Here is a 22,247-nt window from a genome sequence, read left to right on the forward strand (position 1 = left end):
AACTAAAAAGATAAAAAAAAACACAAAAGATCACTTGGTGCCTGACCTGAGTGGGAGCTGCACCTCTAACACAGAAGCGAAGGGTGACCTTTAGTATCATTGCCACGTTATGCAAGGACAGATGTTTCTGATTAGTGACAGTCTGTTAATTGAAATCTCACTCTTTTTAGCCCAAACTCTTCCAATCCAGTTGTTCCTGCCTATCCCAAATCCTTGGATCAAAAGGGGATTTCACGTACTATAGGGATACCAGCTTTATTTTGAGGTATTGGTATTTTTGTAGCTGAACCCTCTACACACATTAGATTTGGTCTTAAGGAAGTTAGGTTGGATGAGAAAAATTCTGATTAAAATGAAAGCTTCATCCCAAAGTTCTTGTACCACTGATACTTCCTGTCACTGGTTAAACAATGACAAATAGAAACAATAGAAAGCAGATGAATATTTTCACTCTTGACTGCAAATTAGAATCGTCTGTGAGTCCCAGCCATTGGATTCTGTGTGCGGCCAACAGTGAGAACCATTGCTCCTGATCAGATATACATATAGAGACTTCATTTTTCTGTCTTTTGAGATCTAGTCTTTTCCTTTTTGAGGTATTGCCTTTCTCCAGAGCTCAAACAGATTCAGAAAACAATGAGACATTGGCCTGATTTGCTTGAGAAATAATAACATTTGCAATTTTCCATATTAAGTGGTCGTATGTATTTCCTGTGGTTTTGTCTTAGAATATCCTGTTCCCCCACATTTGATTCACTCTGTGCCCTGTCCAAGGGTGAGCTCCTTAGTGTGTAAAGCAAAGTAGAATGGCTCCTGGAAACGTGGATTACAGGCTTCCAGCCTCACACTCTGTGTCCATAGCCACCCAGGAGAACTTAGCTGGAAGATCCTCAGTCTAAAACTGAGTTTTTGAGTTGCATGTTGGGATCCCTTAGTACAAGATTTGGTAACCTTTCTCTGTGAAAGGATAAATAATAAATATTTTAGGTTTCGTGGGCCCTACTGTCTGTCTTAGTTACAATTGTTTAACTTTGTCATTAAGGTGTAAAAGTAACCATAGATAATATGTAAGCCAAAGTGTAAATGAATGAGTATGCTTGTGTTCCAATTATTTATGGACTCTAAAATTTTAATTTCACATAATATTCACACATCACAAAATATTATTATTATTTTTTAAGCACTTAGAAACATAAAAAACATTCTTATTTTGCCGGCTATACAAAATCAAGTGGTGGACTGGATTTGGTCCACTGGGTGTATTGTGTGCTGGTCCCTGCTTTAGTGTATTTAGAATCTCTGGATGTGGAACTCAATCATCAGTACCTTTTAGAGTCTCTCAGATTCCAACATGTAGTTAGGATAGTTCATTCCTGCAGTAATGGACCATGAAATCAGTTTGCTGGGTTATCACTGGCATTACAAAATAAATTGTATAAAATAGAAGAAGTATTTCAATGTGCATTACACATAGTAAGGGTAGGTAATATATTTTAGAATTTTGTTTCACACACACACACACATATGTATATATGTATATGTTTAGGTGTTTGTCTCTGTGTGTAATGAGTTGTGGTGTACAAACACTGTGTCTTAATCGTACTAGAGTGTATCTTGAGGTTGATATACCTGGCTGTACCCTGAGTACTTGGCCTCCAGAGGGGCTGAGGAAATCAGTAGCCCATGACAACTGAAATCCGTTCAAGTACCCATAATCTGTTGGCCAGATGGCTCCGTCCTAGAACAACTGTGTCCAGCCTATAAAAGGTCCATAGAAGCAGTTTGAGTTCCTGTGTGTACTGCACCATTAAAATGGTGTGAGAGCTCAGAGAGAAAATGCCTTTAAAAAACATCAAGTTAGCTGATGGGATAATTACAAGTAGGCTATATACCTTCAAAACATAAAAAAGGATAAGGGTGAATTAACCATAATACATGTATCAAAAGATCAGAAATGAGAAATGAGAAAAGATCAGAAATGACAAAAAAGATACTAAATGCTAGGTGCGTATCTGTAAATGTATATAGATTAAAGTTTTATACTAAAAGACAAAGACCTTTAGATTGAATCAATATAGCAGGAAAAAAAACCCCTAACAAATATATATTAAATCACAAGGAACACAAATAAAACAGAAGAATACAAAATGTGTAAATAAAAGTACAAAGGATCCATGAAATAGAACTGAGATTCTAGAAGTAAACATATATATATATAGTCAATTATTTTTAACAAGGGTGCCAAGACCACTAAGTGGTGAAAGAATAGTTTCTTCAACACATTGTGCTGGGACAACTAGCATCCTAGTGCAAAGAATGAACTTGAACCCTTATCTCACACCATCTTAAATAATTAACTCAAAAAATGGATCAAGACATAAATATAAGAGCTAAAACTATCAAACTCTTAAGACAAACACGGGGTAAATCTTCATCTGCAGTAGTTTTCTTTTTTCAGATATGACACCAAAAGCATATGCAACAAAATAAAAAATATAGACAAATTGGACTTCATCACAGTTAAAAGCTTTTGCACATCAAAGGACACTGTTAAGAGAAGAAAAACATAATCCACAGAATGAGAGAAAATATTATATCTTATAAGCAAATCATATATCTGATAAGGTTCTAGTAGCTGGAACAGACAAGGAACTTTTACACGTAACAAAAAGACGAATGATCCAATTTAGGAATAAACAAAGGACCAGAGTAGATCTTTCTTCCCAGAAGAGTAAAAGGGCCATCAAGCATGTGACAAGGTGCTTGACATCAGTCATTAAGAAAATGCAAATCAAAACCACGAAGAAATACTACCTCATACCCACTACATGCAAATAATAATAATAATAATAATAATAATAATGGGAAATAGCAAGTGTTGGTGAAGACGTGAGACATCGAAACTTTCATACACTTCGGTGGGGATGTAAATTGTGCGGCTCATGCTAAAAAAAGTGTAGTTCCTCGATTAAGTCAAACACAGAACACCGTGTAACTCCGACTTTCCACTCTTAGATAAGCCCCTAAAGAGAACTGGAAATAGGTGTTCAAACAAAACTTGTACAAGAATCTTTGTAACAATAATATTTACTAAAGCCAAGGTGTATAAATGACCCAGGTGTGCATCAACTAATGGGTGGATTAACACTCTGTGGAATCTTATCCATCAAAAGAAATGAAGTCCTGAAACATACTATAACATGGATAAACCTTGAAAACCTTATGTTAAATGAATGAAGGAATTGACAAACTGATGGAGATTGAAAGTAAATTAGTGGTTGCCCAGGCTAGTGGGAAGGGGAAAGGAGAGTTTAATGCATCTGAGGTTTCCTCTGAGGCTTATGAAAATGTTCTGGAATTAGATAGTGGCCAGAAGTGCACAATATTGTGAGTGGTCTAGATACCACTGCGTTACCTATTTGAACATGGCTAAAGTGGTGAATTTTTTGCATGTATTTCACCACAGTAAAAAAAAAAATGTATGTACATCATGTAGAGAAGAGCTTAACACAAAGTGTTACATGAATGCTGCATATTATTTGTTAAAACCTTACTATATACAGAAACTAAGCTATACTATATGAACCTAGAGATGGATGCACCTAAGTTTATTAAGTAACTATTTATAGAGATCTGTACACTAAAAGCAAAGATGATGTCTTTTTTTCCAGGGCTCACATATAATAATCTGAGTTACAAAGAAGCTCTTAATGGAATTCCCAAAGGAGAAATTACGTAAGTCATAGTGTCTGAGGAATTTATATGGCAAAAAAGTAAAGAAAAAATTAAAATTTAACAAAGAAACTCAGATGAAATAATTTGGGAATTAAAACACACACACACACACACACATCTAAAATAATCCTTAAGTTAAATAGGACATTGATGAAATAATTATTGATTTTGAAATGAACAAAGAGAACACCTCTCATCAAAATTTAGTGATGATGGGCAAAAGTAAGCTTGCAAAACTCAGCCTCAACTAGTTTATTATTAAGCCAAACATAATAATAAATGAAATGAGCAAAGAGGAGCAAAATACACCTTATAGAAATTAAGGAGGATGTCAATAAAGATAAGGGCAAACTTTTCCTAATTATATCTAATGATTCCCTTTGCAGAAAATTTAGAAAGTGTTTAAATGCAGAAAAAAATGTTATCCACAATACCAGCACCCACAAACAACCCCGGATGTTTCTTTACAGCTTTGTTTCTTTTGTTTTAATTTAGATCATTTATCACAGAAAACCACACAGATAGGAATGTATTAAATATATAGATATGATAATAATGGCTGGAAGCCTATTATTACTCATCTGCTTTTGTTGGTAACTTACCTGGAGTAACGCCATATGTTGCTTCATTTTCTATAGGTGAGGTGACTACAGCTTGTACAGAGATACAACCTATAAAGACAAGTTGGGGCAATTACTTCAAATGTGCTTCTCAAATAGGTTCAGTAATCCTCTAGAAACCACAGTAAAAAGAGATGCATCACCAGAATGTTAAATTAAATTTTCCCATTTAAAATCAGTGTGAGTCAGTTTTGAGATACTGTTCCTTTTTTCTCCTGTCTTACAAATTCTTCTCCAGGAATTCATTATGGAGTGTCCGCTTCATTCTAAAAACCCCAATTCAAACCGAGCTAAAGGAATTTATAGTTTTGAGAACTAGTTTATAGCTTATCTCGGGCTCACCTTTGAGGGCTCATTGAAGTTTAGAAATGGAAGGGATTTTAGAGATCATCTATTCTGTGTTTTATTTAATACACGCAAGGAAACTCAACTGATTCTCCACAGTTCTCATCTTTTGTTGAGATGAGACCAGATATAAAAATTCTGGTCATTTGTCATTTTTGCAAGTATTGTTTATTGAGTGCCTACTGTGTTCCTAGCAATGTGTGGAATGCATAAACAAAGACGCAGGGTTTATTTTTAAGAAATGTATAGTCTCGTGACCCCTTAAGCCCAGTTCAGAATTCTTTGCTCTAACAGTTAAATGGACAAAAAGACTCTCTTTGGATCACTGAAGAGAAAGGAGGTGCTTTATTTCTTTGTCATTCTAAGCATGGCCTTTCTAAGTGGCATACCTGCAGGCATATGTGGCAAGACCCACATGGTAATCATAGTCTGTCTCCATGGAACTCTCATTTTGCCTAAACAAATAACAACAAATATCCTTTCCTTCTCCTCTCTCCCTCCACTTCTTTCCCTGCTGATTCAACCAATATTCTACTACATGTCAAGAGCTGTGTTAGATTATGGAGACATGAATAACCAGGCATGATAATACTTTTCCCTTGGGGTCTTCTAATTAATCAGTATATGACAGCCAAATGCAATTTGTATAATTTTAAGTGAAATTAGGACACTTTTAGGGGGTACTGGTTAGGACATAATTCCCTAGTTCTCACAGCTAAATATTTATTCAGTACTTCACTCTGTGCCAGGCACTAGAATACGTATATGGTACTTTGCTTAGTCTGTGTGTGATAACTGTGAGACAGGGACCAAAATTGTCTGCATTTTATAGACAAGGACACTAAGGCAAAGAGAGGGAAAGTAATTTGCCTTAATGTTCCCAGCTTTTCAGATGTGGAAGTAAGTTTGAATGGAGTTCAAGCCTACGCTTTAACCATTTCACTATTTTATCCCCTAATGTATCTTAGAAAATGCCGAATCCCTTCCCTATTTCTTACAGAGGTCCAGTAGATCCTTGATACTTGCTCTAATTAGAGTTAGAGCAATATCTGAAGGGCTAAATATATTTCAGGTAACTACCTGCTGCTTATCTATGTGCTGGGCACTAGTGTTTCTAACACATAAACACTGCATTTGAGAAGATATTAGCCATAATATTCTCAGGAAGAAGCCGAAAATAGTGCTAATTTAATACAACTTACTAATGTCCCTAAGTTTCTTTATTTTAATAAATTGATTTCAATTTCTACCCAAACTGCATAACACCTAAGTCAATAAGAGGTGTTTTTTTCTTTTGCCTGTGTCACACCTCAGTAACGGACCACAGAATGGGAAACCACTGCCATGGATTCAGAATCCATGCTTGTGGCTTGTACGTTTATTAAGAGAAAATTATAATTTTTGGAAAACTCCTGGAAACTGAGGACCTAATTCCACCATCACCTTCATTAATTACTCTTTAAGTTGACCTTATTAAAACACAAAGCAACAGATTTATTCACACAGAGATATTTCTCATAATATTTGATACAATTCTTTCAATTCTAGCTAGGCTTAGAATTCCAGCACACTTCTCATACTGGAACACTGTGATCCATCCACAATTACCGAGCTCCCTTGTGCCATTTCCTCTACCTTACCAACAAGGTCCTCCCAAAATCCATCCACCAGGCTGGGATCTGAGATACTTGTCATTTATTAATTTATTTAAGTAAGTTAGAACTGAAATGGAGTAGTCTATATTTTAATCTATAATCTTATGTCCAATATAACAGCATCATCCTAAAAAAAAGTTCCACTTACCTGACAATAATAATACAATTTTAATTTTTTCGTACATCCTGAGATCATAAGCTTGCTCGCAAAAGTCAGTGCAAGAAAACCACCACGTCTGACTGAAAGTGGCAGTCTGTGGGCCCAGCCTGGACGCTGTTATCTTTCAGGCCCACCTTCTGGAGGCATCAGCTGATACGCCTGGGTGGCATTTTAAATTATGCAAAGTTTAAACGCCTGTCAATAAAGATGCACAGGTATGTGCTTAACTGGGACTGTTGAAGTGTTAAGTAAAATCTTCACTGTGGAGAACCAGCTGCTACATGTTCAATTTACTTTGCGTAAATTAAGTGGACATGGCAAGGTCGTAGCAGTCTGGTGCTCCGAACTGGACAAACAAGAATTAGACTGTGAAGGCCTCAGGCTAGAGGCTGAGACAGGCTGACGTAGCTCTTCTGGAGGTAGGAAACTTTTCAGTTATAATGTGGAGATTCTTGCTGGCCAGGATGAAAATGACTTTTTACATGTGAAATGAATGTATTTGAGAACTTTCATTACTGTTGAGTATTCTGAGGTTTGAAAACCTCAAAGTCATGACAAGTCACACAGCAATGGCAGAATACATGAGACAGAAGCAATCTTTTTTTTTTTTTCCACATAAGGGAGCATTTATTTGAGGTTTAACATGAAACCATACAAATAAAATTTGGATAAACACAAATCCACATTGAGTCATAACATAGATAGCAAAAGACAAAGTAAAAACAAAAAAACTAATTGGCGGCTATCTATAGGTGGACACAGTTGTGTCTTGTACACTAGAAAGTCTTTTACAAAATAATCATCTTAGCTCAAAAGAAGACCAATCTTCAGTGTTGGCCTGCAAGATGGGGTACTTTGGCACTCGCCTGTTTTCTCCAACATTCTCCTTTAGTGTGGCTGGTAATTGTCTTGGGGATTGCACCCCCTAGAGATGCCTTGCTCGTAAGGGCTCTGTCGGCCATTGTAGTCTGCACATCTGTTCATATCTGTGGTTCCCATAGTCCTACCCAGAGTAATCACAGCTCCCCCCAGCCACTGTAACTCTGGTGAGAGGAGTTAAGTTCTAAAACCAAAATTAGTTAAAGGGAGAAATAAAGTTTAAAACCCGTTTATTGCTTACAAACTGCAGTCCAGGGCCGTTTTCTTTCTTGCTCTGGCAGGAGTAAACCGGACTTCCCCCTAACCTCTTAGGTTCAGATAAGCCCTTGGTTGCCCAGGTAATTACACAACCCTGAGGAATGCCAGTTGATATGCAGATGCACTAAAGCCAGGTGAGATATTCTGGAAATATTACAGTTTTACCCACAGCCACTATAGTTTTTGATCACCACCATAGGCAGTATTGTAATTTCCATATCCTTGATACTCAGTCCTTGGTTCCAGTGCTGGCCTTGACCTTGGCCTTGACCCCTAGCACCACCTCATCCACAGGCTGCAGCACCTCTTCCTCCTTTTTGCATCTGCTGATGCTGCCTATCACCTCTGTGAGCTGTGCACCTTTGATCTCACACTTCCCAGGGCCAATCTGATGGTATCTGCTCCCTAACAGTTTCTTTACTGGCTCTTCATCTGTACATGTGAACAAACAAAATCCTTTTCTTTCATTTGGTTTTGTATCTACGGGAAGTTCAATATTTTCAATTTCTCCAAAGGCTCCAAACTATTCTTCCCTTTGTTCTTCCAAAGTATCTGTGCTCAGTCTGCTCACAAACCCCTTTTCTGGGGAATTCCTTCCCTTTTAAAGCTTTGGTGCTTTTGGCATCTATCATCTGGCCATCCAATTTGTGTTCTTTCAGTTCCAAGACCTTATCAACACTAGCAGCATCTTTGAAAATCACAAATCCAGATCCTCTTGGTCTTCTAGTGACTGTATCTGTTTAAACTGTACAGTCTACAACTTCCCCAAAGCGAGACAAATATTCAGTCGGATCTCTCTTTTTTGTATCCCAGCTCAAGCCTCCAGGAAACATTTCGCTGCCATCCTGTGGATTCTTGCCCGCGTTAGGCTCAGATCCCTTTGCGCGCTCCTTCTCGCGGCTGTGCTGTTCTCATGCCCTGCGGTGGCGGAGCTGTGGGCTGGGCGGCACGAGCCCAAGTTCGAGTCCCGGCAGCAGCAGCCGAAGAGCGACACAAGCAACCTTTAATTCCAAATGAAGTTGGGACACAATGGCTAGTGTCCCACCAGCTGTGGCTGTGTGGCACAGTGAGTGGTTTCTCTCCGAAACACGCCAGAAGTTAATGTCGAGACAATAAATGCAAACACTCAAAAACAAACAAAACCTTCTGGACTGAAACTAAGTTATAGTGCAGGTTAAAACGAGGGGAATGGCAGTCTGAAAAAGATGTTTTAAAGGGAGGCAGAACAAAAACAGTGTGAATTAGAGCTGACAGAGCTCAAAAGAAGGTGACTGGATACTCCATCTAAATCTTTCTTACGGTTGGAATTGTTCGTGAGAATCTTTCTTCTTGACCCAGAAAATCAGTTTGCCAAGTCAGCAGTTTGTCTAATAAATTTACACGTTTATCCAAAATGTGGTTTAGTAAAAATTGTTTATGTCATAATATTTACAGCTTCAGAAGCTTGAGCCACAGGGGAGACAAATCATTTGCTGGGAGATAAAAGGAGATAAATACTAGCTAACATCCCAGGAAGGAGAAGCCGGAGGGAGAGATGGGAGCTGAGATGCAGACGACCTGGGAGAGACTCAGACTGAGGGACTCAGAGGGGGACTCCGAGCGACACTGCAGGAACCTTAAAGCCGCGGAATCCTTGAGTGCCTCTGAAGGCTCTGCGAATTCATGCAAAACAGCAACATTTACAAAGAGTTAAGTGTTACCAATTTTAGTAAACCAATAACTTATGTAAGTTCAACAGGAATGTATTTGCTGTGGCTGTGTATCAGATTGGGTTGTGGAACTTGTTCTCACCAGATAGCCAAATACAGGAGATTTTCTGGATATTGGTATGATCAATAAAAGGTATTTCACATGATCTGATATTTTTAAAGGGAGAACAATTAACATAGCCTTAAAATTGCTATTTCCCTTTGAAAATGGGTAAATAAATTAGTCACTATACTCATTATGGACTGCTAAGAAGCATTAAAAATCATATTTTCAAAAATAGTTGATATGGACACTCAAGATAAAATAGGTAGGTGGTAAACAGCAAGATCCCAAACTGTGTATACAAAAATAGAATCCTATTTGATTCTTTTTGCTTCTGTGCTGTTGCCTCTGCCTGGTGCAGAGGTTACCTCTATTGTTTACATGGTCTACTTCTATTCTGCTTAGGATCTTGGTTTAATAGTACTTCCTCCAGGGAGCCTTCCCTGACTTCCTGACTCCTCTGCATGAGGGACCCCTGCTTTGTATTCATATTGTACCCTGTTCTTCCCTTATCCTAGGATTTATCATAATGCATTGCAATCATCTTTGTGTCCCCACTGGACTGTAAATTCTAAGTGGGCATGCCCCACTCATGGATATCTTATTTAGCACTGAATGCTGGGCACATTTGACAATAAATATTTATCAAATCAATAAATGAAAAATGAATATTGCAATGCAGAGGAAAGTGACTTCTCTCAAGCATTCTTGGGGGAGTGGAGGCTGATCTTTACGTATGTGTGTTTGTGTGTATATATATATGTCACATATATATTACATATATATACATCATATGTATTACATATATAACACACAGATGTATATGTGTGTGCATATATATACATATATGTATATATATGCACACACACACTATGTCATATCTTAGCTTCATGTTGCCCCCAGTATGGAGATCCCCCACTAAGGCAAGGAGAATAGGAATGTCAGCCTAAAATCTAACTTTCATACCCTTTTCAGCCTGGATTGAATGGCCTCTGAAACATTTTTTGCCATGGGACCTCCAGTTTCCTAGAGCATCCCTTCATGAATCATTCTTGGAGCTCCTAAAGCACATATGTGCACTAGGTCATTTGTTGTCCTGCATGATCCTTGTCCTTGCATTTGAAGGTCTTGTCTCCCTTGTTGTATTTCCAGTATCTGGCAGAATACACTACAGAGGCAGAGGGGCAGTTAGTAAATAATCATTAGTGCTGGCGACCAGCTGATAGAGGCAGCCACCCACAGGAAGAGGCGGCCAGGGTGTGTGGAAGCAGAGCTGTGTGGTGACCTCTAGTGGTGTGTCTGTATGTTGGAAGAAAAATGTGAAACCTGAAAATCGCAACAGGAAAAAATAGACATCAGATTACACGTTTCCCTTTCAGGCGTTTCCCCAATCTTCTTTATATTCTTACTGAAACACACATTCAAGATCACCATGAAAAATCCTACCTGTGAGATGTATCATGCAAATGTGTCTGACAAATCTACATATCTCTTGAGAATTTTGAGTCTATGCCTAAAGTAAAACAAATACTTTTGAGACATTTAATCTAACACAGAAATCTTATCCCAACTTCTTGGTACTTTATGTCTTTAGGATATTATTCCTGCTGTCATTGGTCAAGAAGGATGAATTACAATGTTGGCAACTAGAAAAGTCAACTTGGATCTGTCAGCCTAGCTGGAACTCATTTCACCACCAGGAACCGCTTCTTTTTGCCAATCTCTTCTGGCCCAATTATGTGGGGATCAGATTGTTCCTGAAGATGGCTATTCTGACCTGCCTGTGGGAATGTCTGGTTTTTATGTTTTGTACGGAGGACTGTGGAACAGGGGAGGGACAGGAAGGTTGAGCCATACTTGCTTGTGCTATTGGCCTCCTTGGGATCTTGCTGCCTTAGGAATCTCCAACCGCTTCCCAAGAGTGGTTTCACTTCTTTCTTTGACCTTTTTTTTGCTATCTTCTCACTTCAAAATTAAAATAAAATAAGCACAAGTTTAGACAAATCTGACACTCAAAATAATGCTGTTAGAGAAGCAGAACAGACGTTATCATCCTTATTGTACGCATGAGAAAGCTAAGGAGTGATAAGAGATTGCAAATATGTTACTTGATTTGATCTGGTTCTTTGTGTTTTTTAAAATACTGATTTAATTGTCCATATTTAAAAGGAGGCATATTTTAATTAAACGTCGGGAGGGGATATAATTTACAAATTGGCCCTTCCTTAACAACAGGAAGATCAGCCACGAGGGAGCTTGTGTTTCCACATGGCAGTGGTCCACCGGAGCTGAGCCCTGGCCATCCCTGGAGACACACAGGCTTTCTTGAGTTAGCCGAGTCCTCCACCTTGAATGCTTGCGATGGTTGGCTTAGACTACGTTATACTGTGATAAAACCTCAAAACCTCAGGATCCTACAACAACATTGGTTCACTTCCCACTCACATTACATTTAGTCTGTAATGGCTACAGGCTCTAGGATCCAGACGGAAGGAGAAACTTCTGTTTGCAATATGCTTGTTTTTGTTGCAGAGGGAAAAGAAAATGGCCATATGTGGCAGTGACTTCGAATGCTTCTCGTCAGACCTGGTGTCTGCATTTTTGCTCACATTCTGTTGGCCAAAGCAAATCACAGGCCAAGCTGACATAGACACAGCAAGGAAGCATACTTCCTCCCAAGGGAAGTCCTGCAAGCAGGTGGCAGTGGTGAGCACATGGACAAGTAGGCAATAATTGAGAACAATAACATAACCACCCACATTCATTTATACTTTCTGCCTAGGTCCTTTCTGCATTGGATTTACAAGCTGAATTTAGATAGGAGAACTGTTCAAGGTCTTTCAGAGTCAAGATTTAATGTGGGTCCCCATTTCCTTTCTTTACAGTTATCACATGATGTGCTGTGTATTGGAAATGTGCTTAATAATGCCCAGGAAGTCAGAAACCCTCAAGACTACGTGGTGAGTAGGCAATGAACAACTGCTCCAGTTTGCCTCCAGTTCCATTGTGTTATTCTCCTGGAGTCAGGCATCATGCATGATGTTTCCAGTAAGGATGAATAAGCCCAGTTTGTCCTGCATCTATTTAATCATTCAACAAATAATTAGCACCTACCATACGCTATGCCAAGTGCCAGAGAGAAGACCTTCAGTAAGTCAAGTTACCCTAGGAACTTACAGCTCACCTGAAGGCAAGTAGGCAGGAAGGCAACCGGGTTCTGGAGTGCCCAGGGGCTTAGAACAGTGAGCAAAGGGCTCTGTGGGAGCACAAAAGAGCGCGTCCTAACTTAAAGGGACTTCTGGAAAGACCTAGAGGTCGGGTAGCCATGTCAAGGGAGACGAAAGCACGTTTCAGGCAGAGAAAAAAGTGTAAGTGATACTCTGAATTTGAGAAAGTGTAGTTTGCAAAACAAAGTGTAAGGACACACACACACAAATGTGCACATCTCTGCTTTTGAATGTCTAGTTAATCCAAATCCACTCTGCCTTTACCTTTTGTAAACATGAATTTGACCCTTGTTCTTTGCATGAAGAAGTATTAGGGGAAGTACAGCCACAAAAGATACAGAATATATAGTAATTTCTTACATTTACTTTTTATTGAGTTGTAACACACACAGGTTTTAGGTGTATAACTTCATGAATCAGTTGTACACACATACGTACATGTGTGTGTGTGTGTGTGTGTTTGAAACCACCACTCAGATCAAGACATAGAACATTCTCAACACTCCTGGTCATTTCTCTCCTTCCCAGTCATCAGCTGTACACAGAGAACGTGGATGATTGACCTAGGAGAAGAGGGAAAGTTTGTAGTGTTGTCAGAATGGATGAATAGGCCCCAGGTTTTCTCTAAGCCTACCCTTGGGAATTGGAGACAGGGAGGCCACCTAGGCTATATCCTCTCAACTAAGTTCCAGGTTCCTGTAGTATCCAACTGGAGCCTTATGAAAGATACCTTTTGCCCAGAATTCACCCTTTCCCTTTAGAGGTGGGCCTGCAGTTGATATATATCTTACTATTCAACCATTAATTTTGACCTTAGCTCATTAGCTCATACGGGACACCTGATACAACTTGAACCCAGTGGATTCCCCTCTGGAGAGTATTTTATTGAGAAACATAGATGACTGAGAGTTAGAAGTTAAGCACTTAGTAGTGATGGCATTCTCAGGTGGAAATCACCAAAAATTTCCTGCACTGCACTGAACCGCCTGGGTTCCCACCCTTTCTGATGCCTGGAGTCTGTGAGGTAAGCCCAGTGTCCTTCCAATAAATTTCCTCATTCTCTGAAGCTATTTTGAAGTGGCTTTGGGATACTTGTAACCAAGACTCTTAATTAGGATAGGCCTTGATGTGTCTAATTACGGAGTCATTAACAGAATGAAGTAAAGGCTGAAGCCGAGCTGAACTGGCTGGGGACCAAGGTAGGCGGCTCTACAAGTTTCTGTGACAGGATTGAAGAGGGCAGTGATGGCACTCCCCAAGCCATTGCAGATCATTTGACTTCAAATGACTAACGGGCCCTTTTGTGCGCGGCTAATCATGTGGGGCTGCTTGGCACCATCCAAATATTCATGCCTCTAGTCCTGCCACGACGCTCCCATAAGGGACATGTGAGCCAGCACTCTGTCTTTCAGACAAACCCTGCTGGTTTTCTTTTACTATCTGTCTAGTGTAGAAGGGATTCAATTACCCTTTACCCTTAAAAATGTGCCGAAGGATGGTGCTGGTCTTCTGTGCTTTGGAGCAAACTCATATTGCACAAATCTGTTTCTCGTTTACGTGGTTCAGCCAAAGCCCCAGGGTTGTTTTTTTCCCTTCATAGATTGTGACAGCACAGAAGGCTGGCATCCTTTTGTTTTATTTCATTCTACTCAGACCTTGGACATGGGGGGAATAGAGAAGAAATTACTGGAAAACTTAGATGTCTATCTTTATAGGACAAAAGGTCTCAGAATAAGAAATGATGGAAGAAGGCATTTTCAAATACTTAGTTGATTTCTATGTTACTAGCCTCATACTCTATTAGCCAGAATGATTTAATAAATGAGTCATATGATAATGTCTCTAATGCACTACCTTCAATACAAAAATTGTGACAGATACTAGATAGAGTTTAAAAAGAATATCCAGGAAAAAACTATGCAATAAGAAAGAAAACAAGGTTTCAGTAATGTAATATTTCAATAGCTTCAGTAACAATTCAGGGACTTATCTGTTCAAATTTTATAGATGATGCCACAAAATGCCATAGGTAGTTAAAATATTAGAACCTAGAAATAACATAAAATTTACTCCTCAGGAAAATGCAAGACTGTCATTGAGACAGCTGTTTGATATCATTACTTATCTGAGAATATTAAAGCACAGAATAAATGTCTCACTTTGATAATATATATTACTTAGTAAAGAAACATTTCTTTGGCTCTATACAGAGTCTTCGCCTTGGGTGAGCAGGGCCGAGGAGGTACCTACGTACATCCCTCACAGAGGGACTCAAACACAAACTGTGCTTTGAGCTGGTTCTTTCTCATGAGGCCCAGGAGAGACTGCCCCCCTAAGGCTTTTTCCTAGATCCCCTGAGCTACTTTTCTTCCATTTGTTTGATTGGCTTCCATTAGCCAGCACTGATTTATTTTGCCTGTGGTCATGTGACTCTAACTAATACAGGAAAAGGTCTACATAATCAGAAAAAAGTAGTCCAAAATTCAGAATCTGAGGCAATACCACTCCTGGGAACCAGACCACACAGATACAGCCTAGGTGTTCTAACCAAAGCATCAGTGTCTTTGTGGCATCTCTGTCTCTGTGTTGGGAGAAGACTAAGGAGACAGCCTGGGAAGCCCTTCTCTCTGCGGAAGTTGTGCTTCTGCTTTTGTTATGTAATCTTGGGAAGAAGCCCGACTGGTTACTTGTAGCTACTGGGGAGGCCAGCAGTGCCTTGAGAGTGTGACTTGAAAGCAAGTGCGTGGTGCCAGGACCTTGTAACACATCCTTCAGCTTTACCAAATGATGCTCCAGTGCAAAGATCTGGTATATCTCCCTGGCTTTGAGGCAATGGCTCTCCGTCTTTTTTTAAGTTCCTATCACTCATCCATTCAATCCTTCCTCAGTCTTGTTCAATCCAGGAGATTTGATTAACTTTTACTCTCTGTAGTTGGTACTAAGGAACGAAGGGTATATATGCCTTCAGCATACACTTTCCCATTCAAGGAATGCCTGGATTGTAGCTACAAATACAGATTGCCAAAGGGTTTCTGGCTTACCCCATGTTCCCTTGGATGACACTTAAATGATGTCTAGGTGAGAGCTGGCAGTTTGATAAAATGTATTGAAAACCATTCAGTTTTTCACATTTCTTGAACCAGATATTTCATTTCCAAGACTTAATTTTAATGTTATAATGTTGGAGGAGTTCAAAGAATTAGGTACAAGAATAATAGAAAGATTTTAAAACAACCTAAATAGGCGGTAATAAATAAACATTTAAATAAGTTTTAGTGAAATATTAAATGGCCAATAAAAATAATGTGATAGGAGGACATTTAATGACATGGAAAGATATTCAAATATACTGTTAAGAAATACAAGTTACAAACTAGTATATATAGTATGTAACAATTACATAATAGTATACAAAAGTTTGATATACTCTAAAAAACTATGAAATGCAAAATAAGTGTCCTGTATTATCCTTTTGTGGAAAATTACCTACTTTTATGTGTTGTGGGGAACCTGTATGTAATTACATAGAAATAAAACTGAAAAGAATATACTCTCAAATAATGAGAATTTTTTTTCTCCTTTGGCTTCTTAAGTATTCTACCATGTGAATATGTTGCTGTTCACTAATAAGAAAAATCAGATACAGTTATATTATTTAAAGAATGGATAGAAAATTTTCAAAACAAATATATCCTTTTTGATTTTGGAAGATCCTTTTTTTTTCTAGAAGGAAAAAAAATTGTTAAGTTTGTTCTGTGTTTTGATCACTAGAGGTCACCAAAGTCATAAGGATTACTAGAAATTTTTTTCCCGTTTTTAATCTGAGGGATGTTTCTGGCCTCTCTTATTAGGCAGGTTTGAAGCATTTACTGGAAGACCTCTTGCTGCCTAGTCTTAAGGAGAGTAAACTGTTTGGACTAGTTTTTTTTAACATTAAATATTCCCTGAAACAGACAGCCATCTATCTATGGGACTATTCAGAACAGTTGGGTGTTTCTGGAGAATGTGATTTATTTCCTCCTCTGATACCAAAGGGCCTGTTGGCTGATACCTGCTGAATGTGAGTTCTGAGCAGTGTGTGTTGAAACAGGACCACAGAACCCCCAGCAGCAGCTCACACTGCCTCAAACGGAACAGCCTGGACCATTTCAAGGAAAAAATGTTGTGCCTTTACTGGTAGCATGTGTGGTATATGAGGCCTTAAATGAAGCAGAACATTCAAGAACACCCATTGCATCTTTTGAATAACAGACCACACTACCTTTTTGCATGTTAATGATTCTGCATTTCTTGAATTCAACAGAAACCCAAATCCCCAGACCCTAAAATTACGGAAACACAGGCAGGATTCAAAAACCAGATTGGACTTACTACGAACATTCAAAGAAACAGTCTCATTGCGAGGGGTTCATCAAAGCGAAGAATGACAAAGTAACTAATTTCAATGTCTTTAGCATCTCCCATTTCAAGGAGGTATAGTTCATGTTTAAAGATGAGTTTTCCCTAAACAGGATGCAGCATGTGGAAGGTGTGTTTGGTAGGAGTTACATACTGTGGACAAAATGCTTGTAAGAGGGAGTTTCTCACATTTTCAGTTTTAATTACCAGACGGAAATCAGTTACCTGGTCATGTAGATGAATCTGTGGTGGAGTCAGTCTCCCAGGGAAACTAGCACGCCATTGTTTTCTGGAAGAGCTCGCAGGGCTTCGATGACTGACAAATCCAAGGTTAAGGTTTTCGTACAAGCCATAAACTAAGAGACTTTAAGCCAATATCAACGTGCATTCAGGCTTGTTCCTTATTCAGTGTACTTCATTCGACTTTGATCTTGGTTAACTTTGAAGTATCCAAGGTTCCCACTTTCCATAAGTTTTTTTTTTTTATAAGTTAAATCGGACAGGCCAGCAAAGGAACTCTAAACCTTAAAAGAAGTGAAAACAACTAGACAGTCAATTATATATTTTTACTACTTTGTTTAAAGTAGCACATTGCTCTACTTAAAACACTTCACATCACTGAGTTATTTATAAAGTTGTAAATAAGTCATATTTTCTACTATATCTTAGTAGACACATTTGAAAACATGGTGCTGGGAACCTGTTGTATGATTCTTGTAAAAAGATAAGTTAAATAAAAAACTATAGATTGTAGTGAATGATGTCTTAAAACTATTACTATGAAATAGCTATTAACTTAAAGGAAACATTTATATAAGGATTCTAATATTGGAGATCTTATACTGAAAAATGGTTCTTTTTTGGAATTTCACAGACTTTGTATTCTAAAATTTACTAGAAACTTGGGTTGGTATTTGTATTTATAAAGTAATTCAGACGCATATCTCAAACACTCATTAATTTTACTTCATTTTATTATACTTTAGATTTATGGAACTATTTTTCTCACTATTATAAAGGCAATTTTATTTAATAATGAAGTACATATACACAATCACACACACATACTTATGCATGTATGTATGAACTTACTTGGCACAAAAACAGAATTACTGATGTATTTATAAAATTTATCTGAGAAGATATTAAAAGAGAAAATTCCTTTTTTAGAGATTTTAAATTCAGCCCACCCAGGTACCATTTATCTCTTTTGTGATAACTCACACACTTAGTCATCCTCCTTTATCTAAATTGCAAAGTAGAACTTCCCTCTATTAAAGAAAATAGCAAATTTATGTTATACCAGGTCATGGACAGAGTGTCCTGGGGGCAGTTCATGGCCTGGGTAGCAAAAATTGTGAGTTACCTTTCAGGACATTGAGAAGGGCTGAATTCTCTTTCGGGTAAGTCTGATCCTGCCAAAGTACAAATCCAATATACTTATTGGACATAATCTGAAGAATGATGCACATAAGAACTTGGAACAATTGAGTTACTCATGGGCTTGAGGAACATTTTGGAGAGGAATAAAAACTCTTCATATGTATGGAGACAGGAGGTTTCATTCCTGCATCAGTTCTTTACCTTCCCATGGACATCTGAAGGAAAGCAGAAAGGATTTTATTTACTTGTCTGTAATTGCGAAGTTTAGGGAAGAAACTCTAAAGAAGAGAATTTAGAGAGGTAGTGTTGATGTGGGTAAAAATATGTAAACCTCTCTACTCATTCTCCTAGATGGAAATTGTTGCTACAGAATGAGATATATGGTAGATGCCAAGGCCCCCATGGCTTTGACTGTGTTCCCCGGGATGACCTGGGGACCTCCTTACTAGGCTGGAATGTCAGAAGCCGCACAGGGCAGGCATTGGACACTCAGCTTGAATCCTAAAACTGTGTGATCCTGTACAAGTTCTTCAACTTCTTTGAATCTCAATTTCATTACCTGTAAAATGGAGATAATGCATACTTTGGAAGACTGTTGTAAAGATTAAGGGAGCATCTAAATATAGAGCTCTAACATAATGTCTAGCTTGGAACAAATGTTTACTAAAAGTCTGTTTCCTTTCACTGAAAGTTAATGACTCAATATTTGTCCAAGTACTTTGTAAACTACAAAGTGCTAATCAAATATCAGTCATCATTAATATTATTTTTAACCAGTATTTTATATGTACTTAGCTCCTTTTGGGAACTTCAACAAATATGTGGCCTAGAAATGAGGTAGGAATTCTACCAGATAGTTCAAAGCCAAATTTGAGGAAGCATCCATTTCCTCTCAAGAAAAAAATCACATAATTTAACAAAGATCTAACTTCATTATTTGGAATAACTATCATTTTCTTCTTCTGAACACCAAAATGCTCCATAGGTAGGTAAGAAAATACATAGGATGGGGTAAGGAAAATGGACAGTGGACACTCTACCCCATGCGTGATGGAATACGGTCTGTGATCCTACTTTAAAGGATGGAGAGCCATTTGAAAATGTTTATTGTGAAAGACACAATTATTTGACACCTATAATTTAGCAAATACCACTAAGTAGGTCTGGAAAAGGCTGATCATTTTGAGCTGAAGACGCACTTTCGAGAAGCAGGACGCCATTCTGGACCCATGTATGTGTAGGAAAAGCTTAAATTGTGCCGCCTGAGTTGTAAGTCCATCCTGGCAAAAGTGGACAGTACTTGAGGGAAGACCCTGAGAATTTAGTGCCCTGAGAGAAATATTATGGGGTACCCTGGAGGGAGCACTGAAAATAGAAACTGAGTGTGTAAGTCACTAGAGGCCAGAATCTCTTCGGGCCCTGTCTGTGAGCAGGAAGCAATTGGAATTCATTAAGTCCAAGTTAATACTCCGTGGGGATGTTTCTTCATAAGTCAGGGTCCTAATGTACAGTGACTTATTCAAAGTCTTAGAAGATATCTTGGAAGAATCAAGGTCATAAGTCAATCTGATATGGAATTACTAGGCAATGAGTCACGAGAGAAGATGCAGAATCAAGCCTGAGAGAACTTGCTTTGGAGTGAAACCAGCCTGTTACTGCCCCTTACTTTGTGACTTTCTCAACTTGCTCAAATTATAAACTTCAATTTCTTCATCTAGAAGATGGAGGTAATAATAAATACATTTGCAGCATGTGTGTGAGGATTAAATGAGAAGATGTATGTAATGATATTAGCACTGTGTTCAACAAATAATAAGTAACTATAACTATGAATAATATTATTAATAAGATACACATAAAAATATTCTATCATAAGGATATGGACCTCCAACCATGGACCCTTTGTGGAAATAATGCTAGGAATGCAGGGGCTGTCCTGAAGAATGTTCTGTCCTAATTTTAACTGAGAATGAAAAATGACTGCTTAGATAACAAGAACCAAAAAAAGGGGGGGAATTTTATTGTAATATGTTCTTTGAATGTCTCTTCAAATAATAGTTACATTAGACTAAGTGGAGACAGCCATAACCTAGAAGATGCATTTTTTAAACTGTGCAAATTGTCTTTGTGTCCACACAACTTAAAACATGCTGCTTGTTTTTAGCTCTGGAGAAGGCTTCATTTAAAAATGTATTTATTTGATTAGATACTAGTTGCTAGAGAAGCTGCACTACAAATGCTCTATTCTGGTAAATATCTGTACAATACATTCAAATGTAGACTTGATCTGCTTTTAGTTCTGTTTGGTAACTCAATAGATAGCCTAGAATTGATGTGGGAATTTTACCAGATAATCCAAAGCTAAGTTTAAGATACCATCCATTTTCTCCCCAAGAAAAAATTTAAGATAATTAACAACTTCTTGATATTTTGTTAATAATATTTGCAACAACTACTTTCTGCCTTCCTCTGAACACCAAAATGTTCTAATGCACATAACTTGAAAGACATGGGGAAAATGGTGCATCATCTCCAATGAGTTACTTTTCCTCATTATAGACACTGAACTCTGGTGCTGCCTGTGTGGCTTCTGGCTCAGATCTACCAAATCGATGGTAAATCTACCCTGGAGGATAGACTTCCTAAAAGAAGGCAAAACAAAACCCCAACTAGAGTGAATGTTCTGAGAGGGGTGGAAGGAGGAATGATTTTTGCTCCTGGCAGACTGTCCTGAGCTGAGGTTTATACCTGCCTTCTCAGAATCTTCTTAGATGGCTCATTGACGTGGTCATTGAAGGCCACGTCTTGCCACAGACAGCAGGTATAATTTGTCCTGGTGATTTTTTCATAAAAATATAACTTTTTGGTACACAAAATGTTGCCATTAGAGTGTTAAATAATGCAGTCATAAAACTAGGGGACAATAGTAAATGCCTATTGCTGAAAAAAATCTAATCATCATCAGTGTTTCCAAGAATAACAGATCCATTATGGCAAAGTAGAGCAAGGATGAGAGATGATTGAAAATCAAGCTGGGGAAGACAGTCTAGGAGGGAGATGAACAAAGTTTGCATGAAGACAGTAGCAGTGGGTCTGGAAAGCAGAGGGAGGTATAAAAGTAAGGGGTAGAGTGTATGGGAGAGGTGAGAAAGAGGGAATAGTCTCAGATGACCCGCAGGTTTCTGGATTGGTAGACAGGAAGAATGGTGAGAACTATTGCATGAGATGGGAAAGAACAGAACAAGTACGGAGGGAAAGATGATGTGTTTGCATTGAATGGCTGAATCCTCGGCTCTAACCAGTAAGAAAGAGGATAGTAAATAGATTAAATAGGTATTAAATGCTAGAGGGGCATTTAAAATAAAAGGCAATCAACTATAGAGCATTATACATCAAGAACATTTCATATTATAAATAGACATATTCCAGTCATGTCATGGATCTACATTTTGTGAGTCAATAAAATTTAAATTGATAATACTATTCATTAGTACAGTAGATTTGGAAAACAAAATGCAAGTATCAAAGCCTTGAAAATATTAATATTATTTTTATTACAGTATCATTGATACAAAATCTTATGAAGGTTTCACATGAGCAACATTGTGGTTATTACATTCACCCATATTATGAAGTCCCCCCCATACCCCACTGCAGTCACTGTCCGTCAGCGTAGTAAGATGCTATAGATCACTACTTGTCTTCTCTGTGCTATGCTGCCTTCCCCATGACCCCCCTACATTATGTGTGCTAATCATAATGCCCCTTAATCCCCTTCTGCTTCCCTCCCCACCCACCCTCTCTTCCCCCTTCCTGTTGGTAACAGGCTAGTCCC

The 22,247-nt window shown here is 38.3% G+C and overlaps 1 protein-coding gene and 1 pseudogene across 1 annotated transcript in view; one reads left to right on the forward strand and one right to left on the reverse strand.

The window, feature by feature from the left end:
* TMEM192 (transmembrane protein 192) overlaps positions 1-17,150 on the forward strand; it is a 94,325-nt gene extending 77,175 nt beyond the window's left edge. Inside the window, exon 8 of the transcript XR_008993609.1 lies at positions 12,290-17,150. The gene's annotated coding sequence lies outside the window, so the exon portion shown is untranslated. The remainder of the gene's footprint in view (positions 1-12,289) is intronic.
* On the reverse strand, positions 6,156-8,500 carry LOC118914235 (heterogeneous nuclear ribonucleoprotein D-like; annotated as a pseudogene).
* Positions 17,151-22,247: the final 5,097 nt, after the last annotated feature.

Source organism: Manis pentadactyla, chromosome 1, assembly GCF_030020395.1.
Source record: "Manis pentadactyla isolate mManPen7 chromosome 1, mManPen7.hap1, whole genome shotgun sequence".
NCBI lineage: Eukaryota > Metazoa > Chordata > Mammalia > Pholidota > Manidae > Manis > Manis pentadactyla.